The 21,695-nt window shown below is 40.0% G+C and overlaps 1 long non-coding RNA gene across 15 annotated transcripts in view; it reads left to right on the top strand.

Annotated features, from left to right (window-relative positions):
- Nucleotides 1–21,407, top strand: part of LOC102159571 (uncharacterized) — a 595,399-nt gene extending 573,992 nt beyond the window's left edge. For 5 of the 15 annotated variants that reach the window (XR_014839769.1, XR_014839767.1, XR_014839753.1 and 2 more), the window contains one exon: nucleotides 67–156. This is a non-coding gene — a long non-coding RNA (uncharacterized LOC102159571). Of the gene's footprint in view, nucleotides 1–66; nucleotides 157–1,233; nucleotides 1,322–9,162; nucleotides 9,413–9,759; nucleotides 9,936–14,331; nucleotides 14,438–14,697; nucleotides 14,737–17,491; nucleotides 17,746–17,853; nucleotides 19,995–20,086 lie in introns of those variants that run through there. The other 10 variants (XR_014839764.1, XR_014839754.1, XR_014839757.1 and 7 more) reach the window with 8 other exon arrangements.
- Nucleotides 21,408–21,695: the final 288 nt, after the last annotated feature.

Here is a 21,695-nt window from a genome sequence, read left to right as displayed (position 1 = left end):
AAATTATGCTGCTCCTACTAATCTTTTATAGCATTTTTTAAAAATTGGATGGTGTCTATATTGCAGATTATCCTTTCATCCAGAGACAGCAGGATGTCGAGGAGAGTTTGGGGACTCAAGGTCTGTATTTTAGACCAGATCTTTTCACCAGTTAGCTGCGTGTTTGGGGGAACATACCATTTAGCCCCTCTGCACCCCCATGCCCCCATCCACAAAATAATGCCCTCTGGCTCAGGTTTGCTTCTGATGTATATTTGGCTTTACTGGGCCATCAAACTAATGCTCTCTATCTAGTAACTCTGAGTTATATTATACAAAAACAAAACAAGTGATTATAAGTAGTCATTTTATAAATAAAATGATTCAAAATGCCAAGAATTTTAAATCAGGCTCCATGACAAAAACATTTATTTCTGATATCAGTGAATACTTGAGATAAGTCAGTAAGGATGGTATTAAGCCTTGTAAATATCATCCAACTGTGACTTGGAACTGTGGAACTGTCCCCACGGGTGAGAACATCTGGGCAGTCTGCTGGCTTAATTTCAGGCATTCACTTATTCAGTCCATGCTTGCTTTGTTCCTTCCATATCTCGTTATTCAATTAATAAACATAGATTCAGTTGATATTATTGATTCATGCACTAAATCATATTCCATGCATCTTAAAGGAGGAAATTGCTACATACGTAACATTGTTGCATTGTTTATAATAATAGTATCAACAAAAAGATACAGAGTCCTGCCCACGAAGATCTAATAATATCATTCAAGAGGTGAAATGTATATGGTAAACAGATAGGTAACTTTATATGACAGCACGTGGTGAGGGTCCAAGAGAAGGATACAGGCTATAAGGTGTGGAAGTGAGGGGGAGGGATTATGTGGGCTGGAGGGGACAGGAGGTACTCAGGAACATCTTCTGCTGCTCCTTGGCATGGGATGATATTAGCACAGGTGAAGAGGAGGTGCGAGGCCACTTTAGGTAGGGGAACAGTCTGTGCAAAAGCCTCAAATTAGATAAGATTAAGAGAGGTGAATTTACTAAAGATCCAGGTCCATCTGGAGAGAAGGACATCTACAAGAGCCTAGCAGAGGTAGTGATGCCATAGAACCTTCTGTTTTGGAAGGGTATGGAAAGTTAAGCAAAGAATTTTGGTCATTATCTTTCAGGCACAGAGGTCCTTTTTTCCTTTTTATTTTTGTTTTGCTCAATGGAATTGTTTTTATTAGTAAAATCACAGAGGAGTCCTAAGGAGGACCAGCAGGGAACAAAGGTGTCGATGGGGGGAAGATTGAAGACAAGCCACCTGGGAAGCAGGTGAGAACAAGAGGTTATAGAACATCAGAATACATGATTGAGGCAGCAGAGTTTGGAAGGCCCATAGTAAAGGCAGAGACCAGATTGAGCCTCCATTCCAGGGTTCGGTTTCTCTTGCTCTGGGTATTGTGAGCTGGAGGCAGCATGGGGGCGAAAGAAATGTCTGGAGGAGGATACTGAAGAAAGAAGGCGGAATAAAAGGGAGAGACGGGGAGAAGATAGATGGAGACAGAGAATCAGACAAGAGTGAGGGATGAGCAGATCAAAGAACACTTGGTCAATGAGGTGGAAGACAAAGGAAATTAATCAAAATTATTATATGTCAAGTTTGGATTTCAACTCACAAATTCAGGTGTGTAAGAAAATGTAACTATTTTTAGGTAAATTATTATCCTTTTGCTTCAAGGTCCCAATCTGCAGGAGGAAGAAATATAATCTCAGTCATTTCAGCATCTTCCCATCAAATTCCTGAAGTTGTCCCTCATTTCTGGGGCTTTCAATAGTTACAAGGAGGTGGAGGTAGCTGGAGGGGGTGAGGAATCTGCCCTTGATCAGGGGCCTATTCACTGGGCATATGTTAGTCCTGCCACTGTCCCCAATCCATATACCAGTGAGGGACACCTCATTCTTACCTAGCGGGCATCCAGGCCTCTCCTGGGCTCCTGTCCTTCACTAGACAGTCTCGGTGTTTGTGCAATGCTGGGGGTGAGGAGGTTCACAGGCCCACCATGCAGTCCCATCTCTTAATAGGCTGAATCATCTCATAGGCAGGGAAAATGACACCAGAGAGGTTATGTGACTTACTCAAGGTCACGATGCTCATCAGTGACAGAATGGATAAAAATGAAAATGTGATAGTTTGACTACCTTTTTTTCCCTTCCTTCTTTCTTTCCTTCCTTCCTTCATCCTTCCTTCCTTCTTTCCTCCTCTCCTCCCCACTTCCTTCCCTCCATTCTTATTTTCCTCTTTTTCCTTCTTTCTCTCTCTCTTCTTTCCTCTTTTTTTTTCCCAAAAGGACTTATTATGTTCCAGGCAGTATACAAGTACTGGGTATACCATCCTGAACAAATTAAACAAATGAAACATACTGCTTTCATGAATGTCCAGTCTGGTAGGGGAGATAGACATCAAACATGTGCATGCAGACTCATAATTAAATTGTGATCAGGCCAGTGGGTTCTATGAGAAAGTACTAAGGAGGACCTAATTTAGACTAGGCAATCAAGGAAGACCTTTCTGAGGAAGAGACATCTGAGCTGAAAACTCAAAGACAAGGGTGAGAATATTCCAGGTATAGGGGATGGCTTATGCAAAGACTTGGCATGTTCTAGGAGTTTAAAAAACATGCCTATGACTGAACTCTTTGAAAAGGAGAAAAGGAAACAAGATGTGGTTGGAGAATGACAAAGGACCAAAGTCTATAGGGCTTTATCAGCAAAGTTAAGAAATTTGGATTATATTTGAAACTTAATTGAAAACAAAACTTAAGCAGTGCATGACATTATCTGCTTAACATTTGAAAAAAAATTTATTCTGGTTGTTCTGTGGAAAGTGGATTAGAGTGAGGAAAGATGGAAGAGACCAGTTGGAAGTTGGGGTCTCTAAGTATTACTGGGGAGAGGTGATGTGGGTTTGGAGCAGGGACTTGAAAGCAGAGATGGAGAGAAGTGGAAGAATCAAGTCATGTTTTGGAAGAGTTGACAGATTACTGGATTTGAAGTGTTCAGGGGTACATAGCTGCTGCCCAATTTCGGACATGAATAACTGGTCGGGTATGGTTTTACTTACCAATGGGAAAATTTGGAAAAGAACAGGTTAGGGCACGAAGATTTTTGGTTTCCTATAGAAGATTTTTATTGCATGGTATTGTGACCATAGCAGAGATGATGGTGAGGATTGATCCAATGTTTGCAATTCTTGAATATGAAGAAAACATTTCCCAGCATCCCTTGCTGTTAATTACACTTTTTTAACCAAGTTCTAGAGAATGAGACTTTGAGGCAAAATAATGTCACTTTTTGTCCAAATCACTTGACTGTCCCTCTTCTTTCCATGGTAACTTTGGAGACAGCCTTTTCTAGATGGTACAGTTAAAAAATAATGCAGCCTCTTCATTCTGGGTCTCTGAGGAACTGTCTCAGAGCTTAATAAACCCTCAGCATATGCTTAATGTGAGTAGTAATGTGCTGAGGCCAACCTGAACTGGACAGTGAGAATTTATGGTCAAATCTCCAGGAATTTTAGGAGTTGGTTGTTAGGTATAACTGTTATTAAAATCAAACAAGGAAAACTTACAATTAGATAAATTATACTATAAACAAATGTAATATATACTCAAGACTTCTCCAGTTATCTTACCACATTTATCTATGTTCTTGAGGCTATTTAGATCTCTTGTAATTCTGTAGTAGAAATATTACAGGATGGTGTGAAACTGTGCATCTCTTCCCTACTCTGTTCAGTATATTTAAACTCTGCACTCAAGCATCTCTTATAATATTCCATTGACCAAAGCAAGTCATATGGCCAGGCTCAATGTCAATGGATAGGGAGATATACTCTGAGCATCATGAGGCCATGGCAATCATTTAAATATGTAATATAAGAGAATGAAGGCTTGGAGACAGTAATTCAATATATGATATTTATTATGCAGAGGCATGAGGCTGGATGTGATGACTTTTAAGGCCATTTTTCTCTGAGATGTATCGTTTCATGTCACTTACAGAGTGAGCCTAACTTAATTGAAAGATTACTATACACCAGACCCTCAACTAAGTTCCTTACAAGAGTTAGGTTATCTAATTAAGCTACACGGACCTGTAGCTTATTATGAACAATATCCTGCATGATCTGATCAAGTGTAAGATTATGAATCTTGGTATCACATATCAGATGGTAATTTACCATTTGCAGGCACTTCAAAAACAGCTCTGCAGATTGAGAATAGGTGCATAGACATCTCATGCTAGGCAGAACATCCACAAACCAGACTACTCATTGGCAAATAGCATTGTGCTTGTTTTGACAGTTTTTGTAATTCAAACTACAGGACATAAACACAATTCAGGATTTGCCTCCAAATGGACACTTGATTCACCTATTGAGGTGTATCAGAAATGAGGTTTTGGTTAGGCTGTGTCTGAACTCAGTGTCTTGTGACTCCAAAGCAATGACACTAGTAGTGGGAAAGCCTGAAAAGGTTGGAATGGTTCCTTTCAATACCTCCCAGCAACTTTCAATACCTGTACTCTAGTTTCTAATTATGGCTTAAGACAGTGTCTAATTTATGCCTGGTAAATGTACACAAACCCATGCTAAATCCTCTTTATAAAAGAATTGAGCTTCTAGAATATCATTGCTTGCTTTTTAATCTGATTTCCATGTCCCCAAATGTGGAGCCTATTCCTTTAGGAAGGATATATCATTGCTAGATCTTAGCTTTGAAGATGGGCAAAAATAGAAATGGGTGTTATTCTTCCCTCCACTCTAGAAACACTATTGCATCCCATTAAGACACAAGTTCAATTGCTATAATAGAAAACTACGTGAAATGACCTTTTCGAGAAAACAGATGTCAGTGTTTCAAGGATGTATGACATCAAAATGACTGTATATTTTTATGGCATATAAATTAGATAAATGGATAAACCAGGAATCTGGTATAAGAAATGTGTTTACCACCCCGAAGCCTGTTCTTAGATATTGATTATTAATAATTTTTTTTTACCAAATAATCCCCAGAATTGTTATTAATATTGAGACACTTGTAAATTTTCAACCAAGTTTATATCTCTTGCCTATATTTGATCCCAATGATAAATAAGGTGGATTTCTTCCCCCACAATAGAAATAAACAGGGCCCCAGTTACTGATGACATCTGCCATAGGTCAAATGACAATTCCGAGCAGGAGGAATGACTGGACCCTTTATCTTTGTAACAATCACTGAGATCTAGGGAAAGAGAAAAGCCACCTAACAGTCCTGTACAAATGTTGATTCATTCCAGTCTGGGTTGTTTTCACTGAAAATTTAGGAAGGCAATCTGTAAACTGGTCCTTGGGCCTTGGTGAGAATGTTTCAAAGGCAGTCTGAGGCCCGAGTTAGAAGCATGTACAGTAAGGATGAGACTAGCTATTAAAATTTCACCATAAGTGCTCATTCCAACATCCAGACTCTTATTTGGTCTTCCAGTTTGGGGCCGTTTGACACCAGAACAGAAGCTAGTGGAGTCACCTTGGTAAATGACTTCATCTAGGTTATTGTTACAGTAAGTAGTTCTACCAAACAAGGAAACTACATCTGAACAAAAACACTGTTGGAGCAGGTGTTCTAGCCGTTGGAGAAAAGTGATTAGAGTGACATTACTCAATCATTTTGTTTCTCTGATAATAATATATTATTTATTAGAGGTATTTTTGTTTTTGTCCTGTGTGTCCCCTTTTATAAATTTCACATGTAACTCTTTCCCCCTTTGGGTGTGCCACAGCAGAAGCAAGTTATGCTTGCAGAAGGTGAGCCAGAGAAATGTTCATCTTGTTTTGAAGAAAGTTCTTTCCTAAGTTTATTTAGAAACCAATATAGCATGTAGCAAGATGCTTCTGATATGTGTTGCCTTTCACCTTGAGCTTCTCAAATCCAAAATGTTGCATTTTAGAGCTTAGAGGAAATTAAAATAAAAACAAAACAGGAGTTCCCGTCGTGGCGCAGTGGTTAACAAATCCGACTAGGAACCATGAGGTTGCGGGTTCGGTCCCTGCGCTTGCTCAGTGGGTTAATGATCTGGCGTTGCCGTGAGCTGTGGTGTACGTTGCAGACTCGGCTCAGATCCTGCATTGCTGTGGCTCTGGCGTAGGCCGGTGGCTACAGCTCCGATTAGACCCCTAGCCTGGGAACCTCCATATGCCGCGGAAGCGGCCCAAAGAAATAGCAAAAAGACAAAAAAAATACATAAATAAATAAATAAAAAATAAATAAAAACAAAACAAAACAACCCCTATTTCTCAAGTCTCTCAATTGAAAAATCTGAAAGGAAGAGTATCTCTGTTAGGGAGTTCCCTTGGTGGCTCAGTGGTTAACGAACCTGATGAGAAACAATGAGGATGTAGGTTCGATCCCTGGCCTTGCTCAGCGGGTTAAGGATCCGGCATTGCTGTGACGTAGGCCAACAGCTGTAGCTCAGGTTCAACCCCTTAGCCTGGGAACTTCCACATGCCTTGGGTGTGGCCCTAAAAAGAAAAAAAAAAAAAAAAGGAGTATCTTTGTTAAATGATTCTACAGACTCTTTAATAAGAAAAGACACAGACATTCACAATATCACATATTCTTCGCAGGTGGAAAGAGCCCTGATACAGGGCAGTGCTTTCCCCTCACCAGTACCAATGGAGAGCTTCGATTTTCTAGGGATCTTATTTAGTAAAATTAAGCAAAGCTTCTGGATTTAAAGCCTTTAAGGGAAGACAATAGAATACGTTAAGTAACCAGCTAATATTCTGCTGAAAACCTGGCAGCCCTTCCAAGCCTCCAAGAGTGCCTGTTGCTGGATGGTGAACCTCATTCAAGTGTTTTTGATTTGGGTAACCCCAAGTCTAGCCCACTCTCTCATCATTTCAAGCAGCACTATCCCAACTCAGGCAATCAGCAGAGACCTGGAGGGAGAGAACATTCGATCTGCTCTCAGGAGCCCAGGGGAGACAGGATGTTAAAACTGGGGCAGTCACCTAGAAATTGGGGCATGTGGCACTCCTGCGGATTCCCCCCGCCTCAGAGAAGACTCTGCAGACACTTCCTGCCATTCCCTCCAGACTGGATCAAGTGGGCTTGGACGTGACAAGAAAATGCTATAGATACAACAGGAGAAATAACTTCCTTCTCCTTTATTGACTATCGCAAATAACTCAGGTCCAAAATAACTAAATGTAACTTAGGAGTTTCAATAAGCACTGATGGGTAGAAGGTGAAACCTGGAAATTCCGTCCTTCACATGTGCTCATCTTCTGTAGTCAGACTGAGTAAGTGAGGTCAAAAAGAAAGCAGATAATAAAAAGGAAATTTTAAAAATGAGAGGCAGATAATAAAAAGGAACTTTTTAAAAATCGGGACGTTTCCCTTTTAGTTGATAGTTAACGTTATTACGAGCATCTTGTGTTTCCACTTGAAACATCAAATATGGAAATCAACAAGTGTTCATGACCACAGTCCCATCACAATTAGCCACATTAACCAAAGATTAAAAGGTAGAGGGGATTTCGAGGGTGGGTAATTTGTCACTACCTGAGGCTCCTATTGGCAATGATAATGTTTCACAAGGACTTAGAATTTAAAGAATAGGTTGAATAGAAATGAACAGGGAGATGCCACCCCAGGCCAGCGTGAACACTGATGCTCCCATTACAACATTTACTGTCCTTTTCCTGTTCTGGACAATGCGCTAAGGCCCTTCTATGTGTAAGTTTTTAAAATCTTCATAACAATGGGAATTATTATTCCCATTTTACAAAAAGTGAAACTAAAGCACAGAAAGATCGAATAACTTGCTCATAGGACATGGTACTAATAGCAGAATTGGGATCCAAAGCACATTGTTATGACTCTTCATGATGATGCCTCTATACGGCATCTGTAATGCAAGAACAAAGTGGAACTTCGACCTGAAGGAAAAACCTGCAGGGAGTTCCCTGGTGGCTTTTCAGGTTAAGGATCTGGCATTGTCACTGCTGTATCTTGGATTGCTGCTGTGGTGCAGGTTCAATCCTTGATCTGGGAACTTTAGCAGGCCACAGACTCAGCCAAGAAAGAAAGAAAGAAGCCTACATAGCAACTAGGCTGTAGCTGTAGGTGGTTAATTAGCTTACTTATAGAGTATTGCTTTAAGGATTGCCTAATTGATGGTTTAAAAATAATTTAGGGGTTCCTGTTGTGGCTTAGCGGTTAACGAATCTGACTAGCATCCATGAGAACACAGGTTCCATCCTTGGCCTTGCTCAGTGGGTTAAGGATCCAGTGCTGCCATGAGCTGCGGTGTAGGTCACAGATGCAGCTCAGATCCCACATTGCTTGTGGCTGTGGTGTAGGCCTGCAGCTACAGCTCCAATTGGACCCCTAGCCTGGGAACTTCCATATGCCTCAGGTGCAGCCCTAAAAAGCAAAATATAAAAGTAGAAATAATTCAGGAGTTCCTGTAGTGGCTCAGTGGTTAACAAATCCAACCAGGAACCATGAGGTTGTGGGTTTGATCCCTGGCCTCACTCAATGGGTTAAGGATCCAGCATTGCCCTGAGCTGTGGTGTAGGTTGCAGACGCAGTGCCAATCCCAAATTGCTGTGGCTCTGGCATCGGCCGGTGGCTACAGCTCCAATTCATCCCCTAGCCTGGGAACCTCCATATGCCACGGGTGCAGCCCTAGAAAAGACAAAAAGACAAAAAATAAAAATAAAAATCAATTATAGAAATAGTTTGCAAAAAATAGTTGAACAAATAGTGCTATAATACCGTGCTCATTATGGTAAACGTTGCCAAATAATATGTACATTTTATTCCTCCTTCTGAAGAAAACTAATCGAACTCATGAGCTATTGGGCATATGAGGTACTTTAATCAGTGTTCATCGATTGAATAAAATTACATTGAAGTATTGGGACCCTAGGTTGTAAACAGTGACTTGATTTTTTAAGGGGATCAGGGGTGATTCTTGTAATTTATTTTATTCCTGAATCTTTGTGTCTTATTCTGACAAATTTGGACTAAGAATTGTGTAGAACTCATCCTAAAAACAATTGTTGTTCTATTTTGCTGAAGACATTGTCTCGTAACTATGTCTAAATGTCATTTGTCTTCTAGAAAACGCAGTAAAGGGAAGAGCCCAAGGATTTGAAAGGTTTGGAACATGGTGATGGAGGAATAACACTTCCGGGGGGTGGTGGTGGTGAAGATACTTTCTCCTCCCCGGTTGACCAGAGGGTGCCGCATCCAGTGAAAGAAGATGGTGTTGGTGGAGTGTACACATGCAGTAACATCCTCACCTTCCAAACACCTACAGATGCCACTGTGGACATTTTTCCATCCCTCTTCTCACCATGCACACAGTTTGGTATACTTTGGCAGGCCCTTTACCTAATTTTTAACCCTCAAAGATGCTAAAGCAGAAGTAAGCATATGGTATAAATGGAATGAATGAAAGCAAACAAGGGCAAAGAGAAGCATTTATTTAGCCTTGGGAAGAGAGACACATAGGTCTTTCCTAAACTGGTATATAAGTAAAGAGCTATTGGATTGATCTTTTTGTGATTGTTCCTTCCTAGTTTTAGTAACATATTCTAAGTTGGGAGAAATTCCTTCTCTTGTCAATAAGATATAAAGAGAAGAAAATTTTAAAATATTTGCAATCCTTCCTCTAGAATTTCATGCTAATTTTGCCTCTTTTTCTCTCTCCTCTAGATAGTTGTTTTTATACAGAGCATTCTTGTGTATTTCTTGTGTATTTCTCCCATTGTTTTTTCCTGAAGAAAATACAGGGATTATTGAAGATAAGCAGACAAGATCAAGACAGTATTTACCTTTCTTTGTGAAGTGCTTCCAGACTTGTTTAGATGCAATGCTCTCGAAGGCAATAGGTGTGTCTGTTTTATCTTTACTGGTATCAGTGCACATATTAGGCACACAGTAAATTATCTGACTACATCGATTAATGAGCAAAGAACAGATGACAAAAGTAGATGTTTTTCTTAGGCTCTCAAAAAAGATTTAGAGAACATTTTGGAATTTAAATTAAAAAAAATTCACCCAAATGAGATTTTAGGGGATTTCATGTGATTAACTCTTTACATTATCTTGTAGTAATTATAGAGAAATCTCTATTTATGTAAACACAGTGAATGCATCATAACACTAGAATAAGTATACAAATACTGCATGTCAAATTAGGTTATAATCACTTTCAAGGGACGTGATTTCCTAGTTAAACAGATTCGTTTACATCTTGTGAAATAAAAAATAAGTGAAAATAACTATATAAAATCAGGCTTACAGCTGGACAGATCTTCTTGGCAATGGTCCAGGCACTGAGTGGGGAAAGCCCCTCCAGCTGAGGAATGCTCAGGACGCCCAGGAGGACTTTGCAGGCTCGGCCCAGAGAGGGGCTTTGGCTGCTGCCCTGACTGCAACCTGTTCCCAGCTACCTGTGGGAAGATAGGCTGCCTTAATATTCAAGATGAGACTCTTTCTGTGAGGAAGCTGGGGAGGAGTAGAAACTTGCTCAGTAGAGGACAAAACAAAGGCAGTTCAACGTTTCACCCTTAGGTGAAAAGCATAATAGAATAAGTCAGGGATTCTCTAAAAAAACAAGTAGTTGAAGCTAGTGTTGGAATCATAGGAGTTTAGAGTCAGTGTTTGAGTACCATGGATCATCTGGTCCAATCCTTGTAACACAGATGGGGAAACTGGCCAACAACTCTGCAGCAGTACCAAGACAGATATCTAGAACTTTTCTTCCCAAATCTGGGGCTTCTTATGCTTATAATTGAAGCTCATCCTTTCAAGGGGGATCATTTTTTAAAAGGTGCTATTTTAATGCATATCTTTAAAAAATACATGTCACTTTGCCCTGCCTTGGCCTACACTTCCTGCAATGTTCCCTTACATTGATGTCAGAGGGGTGTAGTTTTAAAGCTCAGTTATTACATGGTGTTTTAATATGGTGCCAATCTCTATGGCTAATGGTGCAGAATTTTGCCTTTCACTATGTCTTAGTAAACAGTATGTATTTGTTTATTTTACCTCTGTGTCCTCATCATATTCCTCTGCTATTTATGTGTGTTGATTATAAGAAGTCACTAAGATCTAGTAGTTTGTTTTTTTTTTTTTTAACTCATGAATTTTGACTTGGAGGTAGCTCTGCATCTCTCCTAGTGGGTAAAATTTTTTGTTTGTTTGTTTTTGGTTTGGTTGGTTGGTTGTTGCTTTTGTTTAGTTTAATTGACACTCATTTTTGTTCAAAATACATTTGTTGAACACTTAACTCTATGCCATGCTGTGCATACATTGGTTTCTTCCTACATTCCCTTGGTTGAATTGTCCTGAGCTGGGTTTGTCATGGCCTGTGAGCCAAACCTGGCCTGCTGCCTGTTTTTGTAAATAAAATTTTATTGCAGCCCAGTCACATTCATCTGTTTGCATATTGTCAATGGTTGCTTTCGTACCACAACGGCAGAACTGAGCAGTTGTGATGGAGATGATATGGCCCATAAAGACAAAAATATTTGCAATTTGGCCCTTAACTCAAAATGTTGCCAACCCATGATCACTCAATTATTTAAGTGGTTGGATAAGAGAGCCAAGTAAAATAGATGTCACTACATTGTCGTTGCCCGAAGCAGTGCCCACCCACAAGTGTCTGTGGCCACAAGGCGTAACCATGGCATAAAACAACATGGAGAGGACTGGCAAAATCTAGTCTTCTGAGAAGGACAAGGCTTCCCCGGATTTCTGTAGATTATTTTCAAACCCTGTTCCTCAAACCATCCTCAATCTGTATGAATATCACAAACTTGTAGCTTTTCCCTTACAAATTTATTGTTATTTCTTTTACCTCTTTCTTTCTTTCTTTTTTTTTTTTTTTTTTGTCCTCAGGAAAAAACGTAATTAGGCTATAAACAGAGGTCTGACAACTAATTTCAGTCAAGGCAAAATTAATACAAAGCAAGCAGATAATTTTAGTCATGTGAAATTAAAATAGATATATTTTAATGACAGTCTGAAAAATCCCAGTCTGATGTTTTGCCCTTTGCTTCCCCCACCTTCCCTCATTCACATGCGATCCCCTACTCTGCCTAGTAGTGACACATGCTGATTCGGGGAACTACCACCTCACTGCTATCGCTGTCCTCAAGGCTCCTTCCTCCCATCCCCACTATTGACCTCTGGGTGCAGAGCTGCTGCTTTCCTTTCCTTCTAGGGGTTCCTCTACACTGAAAAGACAGAACCATCTGAGGAAAAGGGAGTCGTTTTCTACCCCTGGAATTTCCAAATTTTCTTATGGACATTAATAAGATCCAGTAAGATAAATCTATATTCAGCATCTTAAGAATTTAAAAGTTGGAGTTTCCGTCGTGGCTCAGCAGAAACGAATCTGACTAGCATCCATGAGGACGCAGGTTCAATTCCCTGGCCTCACTCAGTGAGTTAAGGATCTGGTGTTGCCATGAGCTGTGGTGTAGGTCGCAGACCCGGCTGGGATCTGGCATTGCTGTGGCTGTGGTGTAGGCCAGTGACTAGAGCTCCGATTCAATCCCTAGCCTGGGAACCTCTGTATGCCGTGGGTATGGCCCTAAAAAGACAAAAAGAATTTTTTTTTTTTTAAGTTAGCAGCACCATGGGTGTGGGTGGGCGTGCATGCATGTATTTCTGGGGTAGGGGGGCTGGTTGCCAATATTGCTGTGTTCTGTCACTCCAAGAACATATTAAATACACATCTCAGTGTCAGCAGCACCTTGAGATGTTACCTCCAAAATTATCACCTGCCTTCTGAAAACCATAACCCTAAAAATATTGATTGGTTAAAAGGCAGGATCTGAAGGAATGAGTTAGTGTCTCTGTAGATTATCCTAATCAAATAAGGAGAGTATTAACCTCCCTACTCACTGATCTGCCAGTATTTGGTTTGAAATGTAGGCATCTCAAGTAAAGTTATGTGTTTCATTCTTTTGAATATTTCTCCCAGACATTTAAATACATTACCACTAAGCCAGAACCAAGAAAAGCATAAAAAGCATTTTAAGGAATAAATTCAGCAAGTTTCCATTTGTACCAGATAGTAAAATTGTTGACATGCATTATGAGGCATGTGTATTTTTCAGCCTGTCGGGTTTCAGTCACACGCTCTGGGTGGAATATTTCGGCTGCCAGGGGTTGTGTAGAAAGGTCTCAGACCATTTAGGGAGTAATGCTTCCTAATGAATAGACAAAGAGTTTCCAAGCCACCTGGCCTAGCTATCTAGGCAAGTCAGAAGAAAAGCTGATTTCATTAATTATGCTATAAATGTAACTTCAATGAAGGGTAGCCAGCTAAATACAAGATGAAAGGACTAGTAGGGATTCTCTGCATCGAAGTGTTGAGCTTTATGCAGTTTTATTTAGAGGCACTTCCATTTCTAAGGAGGCTATGAGTTGATCGACTGTGTCTGGAATTAACTACAGTGGTGAAAACACAAATTGCAAACCAGCGTGAAGTCACAAAGGGAAAGGAAGGAAGAGAAGTAAAAAGTCAGGGACTCATACATACTCTTCATTTTCCTTTAGGAAAAATAAGTACTGGACCAGCTGCCCTGAGTCCCACATTAGTGGGAGCAAGCCTAATTGTTGTTAGGCAGAGGGCCTAATGAGAAGTGCTACACACACGGCCTTCCTTTCTATTTCCATTTGCTTCTGTTTGCAGAGCAGTCTGGATTTTTCTTGGAGGCAAATGATTATGTTCCCTCTACTTGATGTGCTAGCATGAAATATGGCTGGTAAGGAAAGGGAGGACCCAGGCTGGAGAGACTTTGGCCACAAATTATTTGCATGGGCCATTGAGGAAGGTTCCAATGTAATATTGTTGGTAATAGGGGGAAGAGGTGACAAGGGCTTGGAGCCTGTTTAACCACCATCTCTGAAGCCTTTTGTAGGTACTCTTCTCTCCTCCCTCCCAGGGAATCTTAATCAGAGCATTCTCAGTGCTGCCTTTGTCCTTTTCAATGGAGAAGTCTAACACCGATCCAAAGTAAGCTTTAATCCTCACAAGAAAGTGATAATACGTTTCCCCCTTTTCCTGATTTCTTGACTGATTTTTCTCAAGAAAAAGAGAGTTTCCTCATGAAAACAGTAATCTCTACCTATTGAAGGATAATTTTTCATATTCTGTTATGTACATCTTTGTGTTTTCTATGGTGACATTGGGATATATTTGTTGACTAGACCAATAATTGTTAAATAAACCATGAAGATATTTAGCTTTTATTTTTATATCCCTTTCAGTTTGTCAAGTGATTCCACGGCTATTAGCTCTTCTGCAGCTAGAAGTTAGACCTACAGGAGTTCCCACCGAGGTGCAGTGGAAACAAATCCAACTAGGAACCATGAGGTTGTGGGTTCAATCCCTGAACTCATTCAGTGGGTTAAGGATCGGGCATTGCCGTGAGCTGTGGTATAGGTTGCAAATGAGGCTCGGATCCTGCATTGCTGTGGCTGTGGTGTAGGCCAGCAGCTGTAGCTTGGATTTGACCCCTAGCCTGGGAACCTCCATATGCCACAGGTGTGGCCCTAAAAAGCAAAAAAAAAAAAAAAAAAATGGAATAAGAAGTTAGGCCTATAGAGGAGCAAACTTTATTATTTGCATTTTAGGCATGAGGACACAGACTCCACGGTGAAGATTTGCACAGGGTAGGTAGCTGGTAATACCAGGTTCTTGACTAAAATGCATGACTCTAGATGTAGAATCCTACTGCTAAGTTTCCTGTCTGTCTGTAAAATTTTTGAAGTCTTTATCCAATGTGGAAAGTTTATTTTTTGTTGGCTTTTTAACCTCTAGAGACCCCAAATAAGAATAAAGCCAGTGGAAATCCCTGAAGCATGTCTGAATTGCTGAAAGTAGTGATGTGTTTAGGCTGCTCACAAGCAAGCCTAAACCAAGGAAGCCAAGCTCTTCCCACTCTCAGGTCCACTGGTACTATGTTGGTAGCTTGAAATGGGCCATGGCAGGAGTGCTTACACCATAGAAACTGGTAAGCACTACAAATCAGATAGAGTTAGTTGTTACTTCTCCAGAGAGTTGGTTGTCACACATCTTCCAGCACACTCCTGGTTGGAAATCTGGGCACCCAGGCAAAAAACCTGTGGCCAGGTTTCTTGATGCTTAGAATATTCCAGTGTGCTTGATGTATAAGACACCAAGTTTCTTTGTGAAACCTTTTGAGTGTATCCTTTTGCAGTCCTTTAAAACTCTGTGTAGGAGAACATCAGTGTATCTTCTCCAAGAGGCAGAGTGAGGTCTAGGAATAAAATTAGCTACTTGTTTAAGGCTATGGGTGTTTGTGAACATGTGAGTGTGCTTTAAATTACACATAATTTTAAACAACTGTGTAAAAAGAGTTTTAAAAGTTTAATGGTGCTGAACCAAGAATAGGAATTAAAAATTGAAAAGAAAATACGAAACTATACCTTGTTTTTCTGCTTTAAAAAATAAGTTTCCTTCTCATTTGCAATTAAGATGCTGAGAATTTGCATAAAATGTGTAAAATTAGAGATAATTGAACTACAGCAGCTATAAAAGTGGCTTTTCCATTTAAAAAATAAATCAGATGTCCACTAAAAGGGTGTAAGAGCCATTCCCCCTCTCCTCCTTCTCCATTTGGGTCTCTGGTATTTTTCACACTTTTATAGCTGATTTTTATTGCCAAACAATCCGTGGAGTTTGTGGCAGCTCTGAGACGACAGCTGGCCCAGGCAGGCCTGTTAACTCTGGCATGTTAAGGACCCTTCAGAAGATTTCAAATCCAGCATCAGCACCCAGGGTCAGTAGATCAAATCCAGGGAGACGTTAGGGAGGCTGCAGTGGGGGTAGGAAGGAAAGGACCATGGGGAATAAGGAAGCCAAGAAAAGTCAAAGTACAGCCATGCCTGTAAACCAAACATCAATAGCTGTTTTTGTTTCCCTGGACCAGGGGTTCCCCTGGGAACCTCAAGTGTAAAAGGCCCAATCTGGGAAAGAGTACACCAGTGGGCAAAGGGGCAACAAATGAGAGTTTCAGGCTGATGTTTGCACTCTGCTTGCAGAAGCCTTTCTTCCCAGGTTGAAGCACGGCCTCCATTCTGAAGGACAGCCCTGAGCATCCTCTGGATGCATGTCTTAGTCCTGTTCCCTAAGGATGGTCCATCACTGAGCCAAGCTTTGCCTGTCTTCCTCTGGGCCCCAGACACAGGAGGATGCCCTGGCCAATGGCCTGCTGTCTGTTGGCTGCTCTCCTGAGATGTTTATAGCATTGAATCTCAGCAGGCACTCTTTTCCTTTTGTCTCCTCTCTCCTCTTCCCTGAAGGCAGAAGCACTTCAAGACCAGAGACTATGCTTATAGGCAGAGCCTGAGGGGAGGGGGGAGGTTTCACAGTGATAAGAGTTGATAAGGAAAGTGCCCTCGTGGGGGAGAAATGTGACAATGCTCGCAAAGGTACATCAATGAAAAAATGCCAGCTGTACTTCTATTTCTTCTGATGCAGATTTAAAAAATCACAACTTTTCACTGAATTTTTATAATAAGTAAAAACAACGATAAGTGGCCTCTTAAAGTAGAGTGAGCTCTCCCGTACTAAACCATTCTATCTGTGAGCATCAAACATCTGTTTGCGCTGGGCCTGTGTGTTACACGATAGATCCCAGAGCATCTAGGAAGTATGTTAGAGGCTTGTTGATTTGATTTGATATGCTTTATTCTCAGGAACTCAGAGCCTTCTTGGTCAGCTCAGGCTGGAGAGGCCTTTCCCGGCTTAGTTCTTTGCCACTAAGGTTCCTACTCAATTTCTTTAATAAAAGTCCCATCTCTTTAATAAAAGAAAAAAGCCTGCCGTTCCCTTAAACTCCTGTCCTCTCTATGGAAGTGATTAGCTGATCTGATAATAGGGAATAGGGTTATTGATTTAAAGTGACCCCTGCCTAGTGGCTTGTTTACCTTCAATTTGGAACATCTTGGAGATGATATATCAACTCATAGTAGCGATTCCCCTGGCATCTGAATGACCACAGAAGGCTAGTAGGAAATAATGGCAGAAGGATGCAAATATTCTAAATCGCTGCAAACAATACTCCCCAGAGAACTGTCTCTTCCATTTTTCCACCAGGCCAACCTGGATGTGTTCCTTATTAGCCACAGGTCTTTCTCTTTTACTTACTCTGTGACATGCCCATTTCCCATAGAGAATCAACCCAAAGAGAACATTATTTTTATACATTCTATATTCCATGTGAAGGTGTGAGGCTGAAAAATTATTTATATTTAATAATATGTATAGCAGAAGCATAATAAATAATGTTTTATTAATAAATAATAAATAATATAAAACATAATTTTATAATAAATAATATAAAACATAAATAATGTTTTATAAATAATGTTTTAAAACAATACATAATGATTCTTTATACAGCCTAACCAAAGGTTCATAGCACACCAAGAAGAAGGTTGGAAAATGTTCTGTGGAGTTGCCTCTGGAAGAATGAGGGATGCAGGAAGTCACCTCAGATGAGAGAGGATGGGAACTAGGAAATTGGCACCTGTGGGTGAGAGAGTTGGAACTCATGCTACCATTCTCCTCTTTACGCATGTGGAGACCACATGCGACCTCAGAATCTTTCTCAACACCATGTTCCAAGAAGCAGTTAATTGAGGATGGCCGAAGCAGTAAGATCTCTCTGGCACTTTTGATGTTTATCATAGTTTATCATAGTTTATCATAATGTTGGAAATGAGATGTGCAAGCTTCTGATTTCTTTTTTTTTTTTTTTCTAGTTGGTGAGTAGAATACCTTCCAAACCTTGGGAAAGACATGTGCTTTATAGATACCTCACTAATTTTCCTCTTTATACTTCACACCGGCTCTTCAGCTTATTACACAGATATGTAAAAATACAGAAAAAGCTTTCATTAAAAGCTAGAAAAAGCATAAAAGAAAGGCAAAGAAGTAAAATCCATACCATGTGATCCTCAAAGTTTCTTCCAGTGTACTTCCAACTTGGATTTCAATTTTCCAGCTCTCTATTGTCAAAGAAAGTCCTTCACAAGCCCATGTGATGACTGTGGCAACAAGGACAGGGCTCTAAGAGGGCCTCGGTAGGGTGGCATTTAGGGGCCACCTTACCTTCATCTTTTCTCAGGTTTTCCTTGTATGACTACTGAATGTCCCTTCCCCTTCCCAGAGAAAATGACCCCATAGTGCCTTCCCTCCAACTAGCAAACTTTCATCTTAACCTGCCTTCTACTCAATGTAAATTCTACAATGTTTCAAGAGCCTTTTGTACAATATGGAAACTTCAAGCAGAGGACCCAAGGCATTTTCTTTCATCAACCTTCTAATTTCATCAAAGCACTAAAAAAGAAATCTATTTGGCTTTTTCCTTGTCCAGTACTCTATTTCTTCTCAAGCACATTCAAAAGCCACCTCTGTGATTTGAAGACGCCTCTGTGGAATTATGTAATTGGACCAACAGTGGCCAGTTCTCCACACTCTTGCTCCCTCACATTATTGCAGAGCAGACTACTGTTTTGCAGACCTTTCTCATTGCATAAATGGCTACATTATCACTGTGTACACATTAGGACAAGCAAATTGGCCCCTTAAGGCAAATAAGGGTTCAAATAACCCCGACAAGGTAGTCCAGCTGAACTGAGGATTCACCCTTGTTACAACTTATTGCTTTATGGGACATGAGCTGGTGCAAGGGACAGACTGCTTCAAGTGTGTTTCTACCGATCCTGCTGGCAAATCACAGCTTTATTACAGTAATGAGCCTGACCATATTTCTGTGCTTATGCATATTAGGCACCAAATGTATTTTCTGGCCTGCCAGCCTGTGGTAGTAACTAACATGAGCAATTTGTCCTGGGTTACAGTGTGTGTGCATGCATTAGGTATGAGCATGTTAGTTGCTTTGGGTTATAAAATACTACATGTTTCATCATGCGTATTTTATATGCACAACTCAACTGTATGCAAAGTAGCTTGGCAATTAACCAACACAACTTATTAGTTTACTACAAGGTTATTGCATAAATAATGTGAATTGGGGATAGCCACAATTTCAATTCAGTAATATTAAAAATTTCACAGGATTATTAAATATATAAAGGAAATGCTGAGTTTTTCTCTATGGTACACATGTTAAGGTCCTTTAAAAAATATCCTGATTCTCCTTTCAGTTTCATTTCTTTATAGGAGACTATGGGATTTTAGGCCACGAATTCCCCCATACTTGTTGTGGCTGACATTTGGGCTTTGACCCCATCAGTTCCAGGTAAAGGTGAATGGTCATTATTATCATGTCCTCCTCAGGATCATATTTTATGAATGCCATTTATTGGGTCCCTGATTATTAAAAAGTGGCATCAGCATAATTCAACTCACACACTAAAAACAATATTTTGTCACTCTCTTTACTTTGACCATTGGAATCATAAAGCTTGGTGCAGTTTGCTTGATTGTATGGTGGTATAGGAAGCACACCCCTTCAGGGGTTCACTCCAAGACATATGGAAGTACGTCCTCCCGAAATCTTAATTAAAATGAACTCTTTGTCCTGGTTCTCTAGGAAATAAACAAACAAAAACAAGTACATGAATAAATAATTAGAATTGGTGGGAGACCTCTGCCGAAGCAATTGCTGTTCTTGCCACTTCCGCACACATCACTTAAGTTGTCAGAGAATTACTTTTGTTCCTCCATGCAGGTTGGATTTATGTAAATGACCACACAGGATAGGTGCCTTTATTTAGTCACTACTAAAGCTGGAATCATGTTGTACAAGAGCTGATAACATGAAATAACATGAAACAAGTGGGCTTATCCCTTCAGAAGCTTGTTTTACAGTACTGGTATTTCTCTTTAGCAAATCCTGCTGCGTTTTTAAATAATACAATAAAACAACATAAATGTCTTTGTGGAAAAACTGATTGTTTCAGAAGGAACATGGCTGTTTTATTCTTGTCTTTTATCTCTTCCACACTGAATTTTTGAAAATATGAACAGCTCCCTGGCCTGTGCGGATATATAATAGGTGATTTGCTTAGGAACCCCCACAATTATTCACATGCTGGAGAAAGGAAGAACAGGAGGAAACCCCGTGTTGACAACAGTAACACCCTGAATAAATACAAAAAGAAGATGGAAATGTGCCTTTTGCAGCCCTGTCACAGATGAAGACTGCTCATGATAGATACTTAGTTCTCTGACAGCTTCCCCTGCACCTTCAGTGGAAAGTTGATAGAAATTACTCCAGCTGAATGCTTAAAGCAGATGTTATCCCATTAATTAGCTTTGGACGCGGGTACACTCGAGACTTTCCCATTTTCAGGCCGCAAGGAATTGGTCCCAGTGAGCGTGCTCTATATTCACATTTAGGATCATCTCATAAACAGCAGTGAAAACACAGCAGGCCCTTGATGAAGATACATTAGCTTATTTCTAATTTAAAGTTACGTTGCTTAACCTTAATGTAATTGGTCACCGGTGGCCAACTGTTTGTAAAGTGTGTTGATGACCAAAGAGATGTAATAAATTATAAAACTCTCTGCTTAAATAGAGGGAACGACTGTTTTGTTAAAAGCTTTGCATGTAATAATGGTAAAATAATTACACCTCAGACTGAATAACTGTGAAGCTGTTAATACAACAACAGAGCTGTCCTCAAGATAACTTGGTTCATCCCCATTTAAAATAAGTATGTGAACCTGGCTCTTATATTTAGCTGAAGAGTAACTTTGAACATTCAACTTCACGTTGATTAAAATAAATGGGTTAAGTCATCCCGTTATCTTCTTTGAGGATGATGGTAATGGGTAGTGGGGTGGCAGGGTGAATTCAAACAACCAGTTGTGATGGTGAACCAGGAAACAAAAAGCACACATGATTCTATTCCATACATTCGTTCATAGTCATTGCCAGACATGTCTTTAAAGAAGACTTGATTAGCTGGTAGAATAACTGGGATAATAATCAGATATGAAAGTAATTGACACAACTTTAATGTTTAATAATGAATAGCATGCCAGGGGCAAAATAAAAAGAAACTGTCTTCTTGTCTGAGAACGGGTTCTGACTTAAAATTTCTTAGGCCAAATATAGATAGCGATGACTTGAGGCTTATGAACTACAATTCCAGGGTTATAGTTAAAGTTATAAATATGGTTATAATGAAATCACACAATTAACAATAGTCAATCTATCATGAGTAATCACACCCATTCTGTAGGTTTTCTACATGGTGCTGTTGAAAATTTATTCCCCCTATTCTCTGAAAGCCTTGTGACTGGTTTAAAAGGCAAACGTGAAATAAACATATTTGTGCTTCTGTCTGGATGTTCTTTTTTCCGCCCTGGTTGCATTGTGTTAACAAGCTTCCCTGTAACAAGTAGGAAAAGTAAAGTTTTTGCTTTTCTCAAAAGATAGTCTTTTTCTCTAAATATTTGCATTCTGAATTTGGATCACCTCCAAAAGGGTACTCACTTCACAATAGAGAAAAAAACATTTCTCTCCCTTCTCACGTTACATTTCTTAGAAAGACCTTCCAATAATTTAAACTATTTACAGTACCTCTAGGTCATTATTTCCCCTGACTCCACTGAAATACCCTGGGACA

Source organism: Sus scrofa, chromosome 3 (genome assembly GCF_054392235.1).
Source record: "Sus scrofa isolate SSC_HxYL_T2T_F1_AM1 chromosome 3, Sscrofa_HxYL_maternal_Yorkshire_Landrace_v2.0, whole genome shotgun sequence".
Classification (NCBI taxonomy): Eukaryota; Metazoa; Chordata; class Mammalia; order Artiodactyla; family Suidae; genus Sus; species Sus scrofa.
The sequence above is the reverse complement of the archived record's forward strand: the minus strand, read 5'-3'. Positions and strand labels throughout refer to the sequence as shown.